This window comes from Miscanthus floridulus, chromosome 10 (genome assembly GCF_019320115.1).
Source record: "Miscanthus floridulus cultivar M001 chromosome 10, ASM1932011v1, whole genome shotgun sequence".
Taxonomy (NCBI): domain Eukaryota; kingdom Viridiplantae; phylum Streptophyta; class Magnoliopsida; order Poales; family Poaceae; genus Miscanthus; species Miscanthus floridulus.
Genome location: NC_089589.1, coordinates 90233386 through 90242879, shown reverse-complemented (window position 1 = coordinate 90242879; position 9494 = coordinate 90233386). Strand labels below are relative to the sequence as shown.

Here is a 9494-nt window from a genome sequence, read left to right as displayed (position 1 = left end):
ATGATAATATATTAGACTCAAAACTGTTTCTAGAATCATTTATACTAGACAATCGATTTGTTCGCATGTTATATTCTTTTCATCAAACTATTATCGGCTCGACGCTTTATATCAATCATGTTCCATTTAGTCGATGATGCTTTCTGTTGTTCCATGAGCATCGGTTATTTTGATTCGTATCATTATCATATTAGCCGATAATTCTTGATTTAAATATCTTCATTTCATAGATACGCCGGATATCGACTATTTAGTCGATAGCCTCATTGAATCGGCTATCTAGCCGTACATTCGGAACTTGTCTGGTGCGACACCGACATGTTCCACCTTAAATTACTGATAAGATTTTTCTCTTCTTATCAATTGCAGGTCAAATTGACTAGCACGTCGTTGGGTTTCAGAATCGGCTGCTTTCTGTGTTGAAGCCAAGCAGATCTCTGATCTCGTTCCACTTAGATCGTCCGGCTTGCTGTGTGTTGATCACATCGCTACATTTTTGTGTCAACATATGTTCTTCGTGTGTTTTCAGTTAACTGTAACTTAGATATGTGGCACATACTTGCATTGATTCCTTTAGAGAACTCCGATCTTCTCATGTAGTGGCGCTGCATATATAGGAAGGGCCTTTTTGGCACGGCTTATGCCGGCTTCGGCTTCATCTATTTTGCGTAAATCGAGGCACTGTAGCGTGGAGCCGTTTTGTAAGCCGGGGTTAAAATGAACTAGAAGCCGAAAAAAGCTAGTTTTTCTGGCTTCACCGGCTTTGGCTTCACCGGTGAAGCCGTTTTGGATGAGCCGTGCTAAAGGGGGCTGAAGTGTGTTGTCTCTCCTCATATTTTACCCATGATGCCCTAGCAGGGTTTCCTCCCAAGTGAGTCCCTTGTCCCTTCTACCTTGGAACATCTGGTTTCTTGTGAGACCTGCTTTATCGTTTTGTTGGCAGGTGCCATCGACCAATAGACAATAACCAACAGTAGTACAGTACAAAGAGAATTGGCAGAAACATTACCTCAGCAACCGACCAAAACTCTATTTTGACGTGTTGTGCATACGCCAAGGCAATGCCTCCAAGAAGGTCTATTCATGGCACGCTGCCTTCCTCCCTTTATCCCTCCCTCAACACCTGCAACCAAGCTGGACGAATTATAGAGGAGCCAAACACGCTGCAAGCTTCTTCCCACGCACTTTCGCCTTCTCTCACAAACCTGGGTTAAATTCATAGAAATTGTAGCTTTATCAATGCCAACCTAAGCACTGCTGTGTTCTCCATTGCTATCCATCCAACTTACAGAGTGTTCTTGTTATATGTATCCTTACCCTCCTGTGGGTGGGGAGAGGTGATCATTGGTTGGTCTCTCTCATGTGTTCAAGCATGGGGACGCTCAACTGCGTCGACACAAGCTCCGGCGCAAAACTACAGCAGCAACAAGCAGCTCCGACATCGCCCACCGCCTCGGTGTCGGAGTCAAACATCGTTGTGCCATCGTCGGCCGATATCGATGCCAATGATGCCCTAGCCAGCCTACAAGCCCTCAGGTTCGACGGAGACATCGACAGTGAGATCCAGTCACCGGACATTGCCATGTGGGAGTCGCTCTTCGCCGAGCAAATGGGCGCCTCGGGGGGTGACTTCCTGGTGTTCTCTCCTAGGAGGGACTTCACGGCGACCGGAAGCCCTAGGAGGGACTTCATGGTCTCCTCTCCCAAGAGAGACTACATGGTGTCTTCCCCAAAGAGGGACTACATGGTGTCTTCCCCAAAGAGGGACTACATGATGTCTTCACCGAGGAGGGACTTCATGGTGTCATCCCCCAAGAGGGAGTACATGGTATCCTCACCTCGGCGAGACTCTTCCCCAAGGCGATCACCCTTCTCGGCCAACCTCTTCAGCACCGCCGGCGTCCACCAGCAGGGCTACGCGCATGGACTAGATCAGGGAAGTGGCGCCGCCGGTGCCCAGCCGCTGTACGGTGGCCTTGCTAACCATGGCAAGGGCAAGTCGCAGAGCCCGCTGCACAAGGTGTACATCAACAACGCCCACAGCAACAGCGGCAAGCAGAGCACCGGCCCGTCGTCTCTCTCGTACTCGTCGTCCCTACGGCCATGGTGAGAACCTGTCCTTGCCGTCCATGGAACCCTCCTTCCTCGACGACTACAAGTACAAGGAGGGAGGTTACCTAGGGTACCAGCAGATGCTGGGGAAGCATGTGGCGGCCGGAATAATGCAGAACGGTGGGAGCTCCGCCACAGTCACCACGGTGGCTCCTCCTTCGTCCTCTCAGCTGCCGACGCTGTCGGAGTGCCTGGCCATGCCGGAGCCGGCCTATGTAGGCGCAGAGGAGGCGGCCGCAGCAGCGGCAGCCGCCGCTGGGCTCCAGATGGGCGTCGGCTTGACGTCTGACTTGTACTACGCAGCACAGTTTGGAGGCGGCGGCTGATGGCTTGACGACGTTGCAGCACCAGATGGCCAAATCTGATCAGTGGGCAGCTGCAGCAGACTCATCCCTGCACAGCATGCTGGGTTCAGTCATCCAGGCAGAGGCCGAACAGGTAATTAATTTAGATTTATTTACCATCTAACGAACGTTAAATAACCTAAAAAATGATTCGCAAAACCTTCGTCAAAATTTGACATATTTTTCACGAACGGGTACATGTACCCATATTTTATTAAGACGAAAGCAGTTGTTTTATAGCATCGATGAACTCCGGCTGTTCCATGTCCACTGGCAAGACGCTAGTGCGCATGACCAGCAGCTAGGATACGTCGATCAGCTAGAGCAAAAGCCTAGCAGCTACAACAGAAGCAAAGGACTATACGGTCATGGATACAACAAGGCAAAAGCTTTTGGAACTGCTTAGCCTACTCGTCGTCCGTCACTCCTCGCTTGGCCTATACGACGTCCGTCCCCGGATCACGACGCCAGCCTCTCCCCAGATAGAGGACCTTCCCGCCTTCCAGGGGCAGCGGCTGTGGTGAAAGTCTGCTGAAAATTTGACATATATTTCAAACATAGGCATATTCATTTATTGTTTCGTATTATGTATAGGTTTGTAGCTAGATGAGAGAGGTAAAGGGCTTTCCTGGATTGGCCAAATGGTCACAGTGCATGCATGCATATGCATGCAAACGGTTGCAGCTAGAGGAAAAGATGCATTGCATCCATACGCGTTACTTGTGTGAGGAAGCAAGGTAGTTCGGTCACCGGCTACGATTGCTGTTTTGTCGTACTCCTAGGCGCGTTAACCAGCTTGCCAAAGTAAAAGTGGCCTTGATGATGCTGCTAGTTGGCATCTGCGTAGAGACCTCTGCGAGGATTTGGAATGGAGCCACACAGAGATATAACTAGATGCTTAGGATATTTTGAGATCATCGATACCATCGGAACGTGCGTACGTGACAATAGTGCAGTCCAAAAACCACCGTGTTGCTTCTCATGAACACGTGTCGTTTACGCACTCGAATTCCGTTAGACTTTATTACGATCAGGAGTACAGTTTTAGAGTTATAATATATTTTGATATCAAATTATTTTTGGCCATCGAAATAATTATTTTCTGATCAATTTAGAGTTCCTGTGATGTTCCTGCTTATTAGGGTGTTTATTCTTGTTTTTCTTGCTACTATTTTGTTTGATGGTCTGAAGCGATTGCTTGGTCTAGGCCCTCTTTGGTAGCGCTCCTAGGACCGCTCCGATAGCAGCTCCACGGCTTCGCCAACCAAAAGGGATAGCAAGCGACATCTTCGATTTGCTCCTTCCACAAATCACGCTCTCTAGAGCAGAAATCCTCCAATGGAGCCCAAAATAGTATCTTCGCCCTACTCCTTCATCCAAGCACCTGGGCTCTCCTGAACTACCCTTCATCCAGTGTGTGAGGAGCAGCAGGCGGGGCAGAGGCGCCGAGGTGGGCATGGCGTGGGGGTGGAGTCACGGCAGACTAGAGCGTCAAGGTGGAGTCATAGTCTCGATGGGTCATGGTGCACCGAAGCCTCTAGGCGAAGTGTCGTGTTGCACGAGAGGAGATCGGAGTCCAACAAGACGAGTGGAGAGGAGAAATAGTGGGGGCAGGGTCGGAGAGGGGTAGGTGTGGAGGCGGTGCATTTGGGAGAAACTGGAGGCATGCGGATGAGGCAGGGGATATAGATAGATACAGAAACAGGAAGATGAAAGAAAAGAAAAAACACAAGGGCCTTAAGGACATTTCACCATTTTGTCTACCGGGGAAGTTTTAGCCAAACCTTTTTCACCTGTGGAGCTGCTCCACCAGACCAAGCTAAAAGAAACTGCTTCATTAGTGAATCATAGTTGTACTAAACAAGTCCTTAATAATCTTGCGCATGTCTTTTATCTGGGGTTGCATCATTTGAGACTTTCTGAAGTTCCGAGCAGTGATGATATTATTGCTACATGTGCAAGGGTTTATCTTGGTTGTGGGGTCTTTCATCACCCAATATAATGGTCAAAACTTCGATTGGCTTTTGGTACAACATCTCTGATTCATATTAAGTTGGGCCTAGTTGGAGCAACTATACACAATAACACAATACTGCTCCTATATGTGAAATCAGTCCTTAGAAGAAAAAAAAACCGCACAAAAATCCCCAAAAATTAATCTAATTAACAGTGCTAACTCCATTCACTGATGATGCACGCAGGAACAGGACAGCGGTCTTCAACTGGTGCATCTGCTCCTGGCGTGCGCCGACTTCGTCTCCAAGGGGGACCAGCCATCGGCGCTGCGCCACTTGCACCTCCTCCGCCGCGTGGCCTCCCCGCTGGGCGACTCAATGCAGCGCGTCGCATCCTACTTTGCCGACGCCCTCGCCGCCCGCCTCACCCTCTCCTCCAACCCGTCCATCCTCCTCCTCCTCCTCGGGCGGTGGCCACGCCACGCCGCGCGGCGGCGCCGGCTCGGGCGTCGCGCCCTACACGTTCCCTCCGTCGCCGGACACGCTCAAGATCTACCAGATCCTGTACCAGGCCTGCCCCTACATCAAGTTCGCGCACTTCACCGCTAACCAGGCCATCTTCGAGGCCTTCCACGGCGAGGACCGCGTGCACGTTGTCGACCTCGACATCCTGCAGGGCTACCAGTGGCCGGCGTTCCTGCAGGCGCTGGCCGCGCGCCCCGGCGGCCCGCCGACCCTGCGGCTCACCGGCGTCGGGCACCCTTCGGCCGCCGTAAGGGAGACCGGGCGCCACCTCGCCTCCCTCGCCGCGTCCCTGCGCGTGCCGTTCGAGTTCCACGCCGCCGTCGCCGACCAGGCTCGAGCGCCTGCGCCCCGGCGCGCTCCAGCGCCGCGTCGGTGAGGCGCTCGCGGTCAACGCTGTCAACAGGCTGCACCGCGTTCCTGGCGTGCATCTCGGCCCGCTGCTCTCCATGATCCGCGACCAGGCGCCCAAGATCATGACGCTCGTCGAGCAGGAGGCCGGCCACAACGGCCCCTACTTCCTGGGCAGGTAAGTCATCGGAAATCGTTTGATCTTGCCAAGATAGCCTTGTTGGCAGTGAAGATGGTCAACTCAAAAATCGTTTGATTTCGTATCAATAATTCATCACTAATTACCTTTGATGAGGAAGTACTAATCGTGTTGCACTCTCGTGATTGATTGTATGTATGAAGGTTTTTGGAGGCGCTGCACTACTACTCGGCGATCTTCGACTCGCTGGACGCGACGTTCCCGGCGGACTCGGCGCCGCGGATGAAGGTGGAGCAGTGCCTGCTGGCGCCGGAGATCCGGAACGTGGTGGCATGCGAGGGCGCCGAGCGGGTGGCGCGGCACGAGCGGCTGGACCGGTGGAGGCGCCTCATGGAAGGCCGCGGCTTCGAGCCTGTGCCGCTCAGCGCGGCCGCCGTTGGCCAGAGCCAGGTCCTGCTCGGCCTCTACGGCGCCGGTGACGGGTACCGGCTCACCGAGGACAAGGGCTGCCTCCTCCTCGGCTGGCAGGATCGCGCCATCATCGCCGCCTCCGCGTGGCGGTGCTGATGATCGTCATTCGTCAGTGCTCGTCGATCGTCATCGGCGCGGCCTCAGCGGAGAGTTGACAACTGTTAGGTTTGTCTGTTGCATGGATGCATGTGTGGTTATATTTGGATCCTTAATTAGCTTCCTGTATGATTGTGAGATTTGTCATGTGAAAAATACAAGATAAAGGTATACTCTGATGGAGAGGAGCAAGCATATTAAAGATATATGTTGTTGAGCCACTGATGATGAAATTAAGTTTGATTTACTTGTTTTCACATATATGTATGCCTAATACAAAAGGCAAGGGAGAGAAGCGATGGTGTATTGAACTTCACTAGTTCATCAACCTGTGGTCTAATATGGGTTAGATCATTAGAAAATAGAAACATTAGATGTTCGTGTGTAATACCTATAAGTAATTAAAATTACTTGTCTCTTTGTTCATTTTCTACCGGTTGTGTAAAATTTATTGGTTATGATTTTCAGATGTTTCTACATATTTTTTTAACCTCGGATTAAGTTAAAACTCTTGTGCTTATTAGTCTTTTTTGTTCAGATTCTCCATTTGTATTTTACTAAAACCTACAGGATTTTAGATTGAGAATTGTTTATTACTATATATGATGGCATAAAGAATTATGTAATCCTACACCATAGAGCTCAAGATTGGTAGTAGACTTTGAGGTGAGAGGCAGCAGGGGGCAATAATGATGCTAACCTTCAAGAGAATATTATATTCAAGCCTAATAATCACTATTTACTCCAAAGAAATCAAAATGATGAGAAAGGTTATAGCCAACTTTGTCTACACTAACATCCTCCACCATTCAAGATGTTAATTTTTTCAGTATCAAACAATCATGAGAAAGTGCTTAATAGTATCAGTACAAATATTTATATGTCATAATGTTTTAGTTAAATGTATATAGTTATCCATAGTTACAATTCCATAAATCATTGTCATGAATTTTAATATAATATAAATTATTTGTTAGTGTAATTGGTATATGAGTTGTTAAGGAACATTTCCACTCACCACATTTCAAATTGTATGTCGATTCAATTTTGTTCTAAGCTGAAATTTTCTAGTTTTGACCAAGTTCATAAAAAACACACAAATATCTACATCACCTAGATTAGATTCATTACAGCACACCACTGAAATATGTTTTGATACTGCATTTATTTGATATTATTGATATTAATATGTTTTCAATAAAATTGGTAAAAGCAAATCATGTTTGACTTAGGAAAAACAAAAAAAAACCTTAAAGTTTGAAACAGAGGAAGTAAAACATAAAATATATATTTATTGCTCATGCATACATGTATACTTGACCAACATAATGGACAACATGTATGTTTACTGTATGTTGTATTTTGTATATTAAGAGTATAATAGTAATAGAAGAGGATATTTTAGAAATGTCAATAGGTGTAATTTATGGTTATTTATATGCTTTAAACAATAGAGGATACTTGTAATTTAGATGTAGATTTGATGTGATATTTTACTTTGTTTAATAATGGCATAAATAATAATTTATAATTATGGGATTACAAATTATCAGTGTTTGATATGGTTTTTACTTTATTTCATACCATTGATGAGCAAAATTTAGTGTTGTTCACTAGGTCTTAATAGGGTAGTACACAAAACATATAGGTTTATACCAAGTTCGGGCACGAACCCTACGATTCAGTGGATGGGTGGTTTCTCATATTGTTGTGTCTTGAATGCTTGAACAAAGTCCGCAATGAAGACTAAGGTGTGCAAAACCGCTTGACTTGAATGAATGGTGGTCCATGGAAACTGAACGCCAGCCATCATGCTTGTCAACCAAGGGGGAGAGGTTCCATAGACTTGCTCTCCTAGTTACCTGGTGCACACCGATGATCGGGATAGATTAGTTCTGCTGATAGCACAATGGAGAGAATGAAAAAAAAATACATGACGGCGTAATAAAGAAACTTATACAAAAAAATTAACTGACAACCTTATGGATTTCCAAAGCTAAGTGGCTTCATATATAATAATAGTTTTGGTACACCTTTTTTCTATAAGGGGTTTGTACTTATATACACGGGAGGAGCACCTCCATCTCGATATCATCTAGCGGTATCATACTAATTGATGTTATACCTTCCATCTTTACTCATGGGTTTAAACATTAAAGTCCATTAAAAAGACAGGCAAATGGGCATGCGACATTTATTATAACTTGTGCATATGGGCTTAGTGTCATAGGATTTTGCGTCCCACTAGTGATCAACATTTCAAGTATAGGGAATTAGATGGGTAGCACACAAGAACAAGAATTTATACTAGTTCGGGTATGTGATATCATACATCTAGTGAATAACAGCTTCTCTATGTGTCATGTGCTAGGAGCGGGGGTGGTGATAATTATTGGCTATATGGTCGATCGGGGGTGTACCTCTCCATATATAGTTTGGAAGTATGGTATACAATGGAAAACCCTTATCAGACCTAGTTGTTTCCTAGTTTAAGGAATACGGATTGGGTCTAGTTGGGTCTTTCAAAGCTTCTTACGGAAATAGCTTTACTTTCCTTTGGTATGGCTAGGCCCAGGGGACTAACATCTCGTGGGTTGGGTACTGTGCTTGTCTCCGAGCGAGCTGTCTTTTGTAGCAGTACAAAAACTAACCTATTGGATATTTCTAATTTGAACTTATACATAATAAATCTTGTGGTGTGCTTTTTCCTCCCTCCACAGCAAGCCTTAGCTTCTCCTTTCCCAAACAAGAAAAGAAGACTTGGGCATCTATGGCCACTTGGTTTTAAAAGGGAATTGGTCTTGCCCCTTTACCCTTTTTTACTGGATCTTTTAAACAAAGCAAGCCGCGCATATTCGAACTCAAACTACCCTTTCCAGTTCGCGTCCGCACCCCCTCCCACCTCTCGGTTTCCATCCCCGGCAAGCCGCCATCGCCGTCATGATGTTGTCGAGCCACGGAAGGTGAGGCCGCATCCGTTAGGAGCAACCCCGAGCCCTTTTCCTTCGCTTTGCGTGAGCTAGACCTCACCGGAGTTCTCTCTCTCTCTCTGCAGATCTCGCCACCGCCATCGCCATAGTGGTGAGCCCCTCCAGCCGTGTCGAGTCCCTTGTCGCGTTCACCATCGCCCCTGCTTCGCCTTGGTGCTACCCGCGTCGTGAGCTGAGGCCGAGAGCGCCGCTTCGGCTACTCGCCGGTGAGCTCGGGCCGCCCCAATGGTGCGCCGTCGCGAGCCCCCGCTATTGGTCCACGGTGGACCGAGCCCGTGCGTGCGGTCCACGGCTGCATCCATGGCCCCAGCCAACCGTGCTACGATGCGTGGCACCGTGCCGGCGCCTAGAAGACAGCAGCTGTGTAGTTTGCGCATAGGACCCTAGAGTTTTTGGAAATTAACCAGCCGTCCAACATAGTTTTAAAAGCCTAAGATTTAGGTCCAGTTTTTAGCGTTTTAGACCCCGATCTCTCTGGTTTTTGAACATTCAGTCCAGAGAGGCTATTTTTGCT

At 47.6% G+C, this 9494-nt stretch overlaps 1 pseudogene; it reads left to right on the top strand.

Moving 5' to 3' along the window:
- Positions 1 to 1360: 1360 nt before the first annotated feature.
- LOC136485069 (GRAS family protein RAM1-like) lies at positions 1361 to 6176 on the top strand (annotated as a pseudogene).
- The last annotated feature ends 3318 nt before the right edge of the window (positions 6177 to 9494 follow it).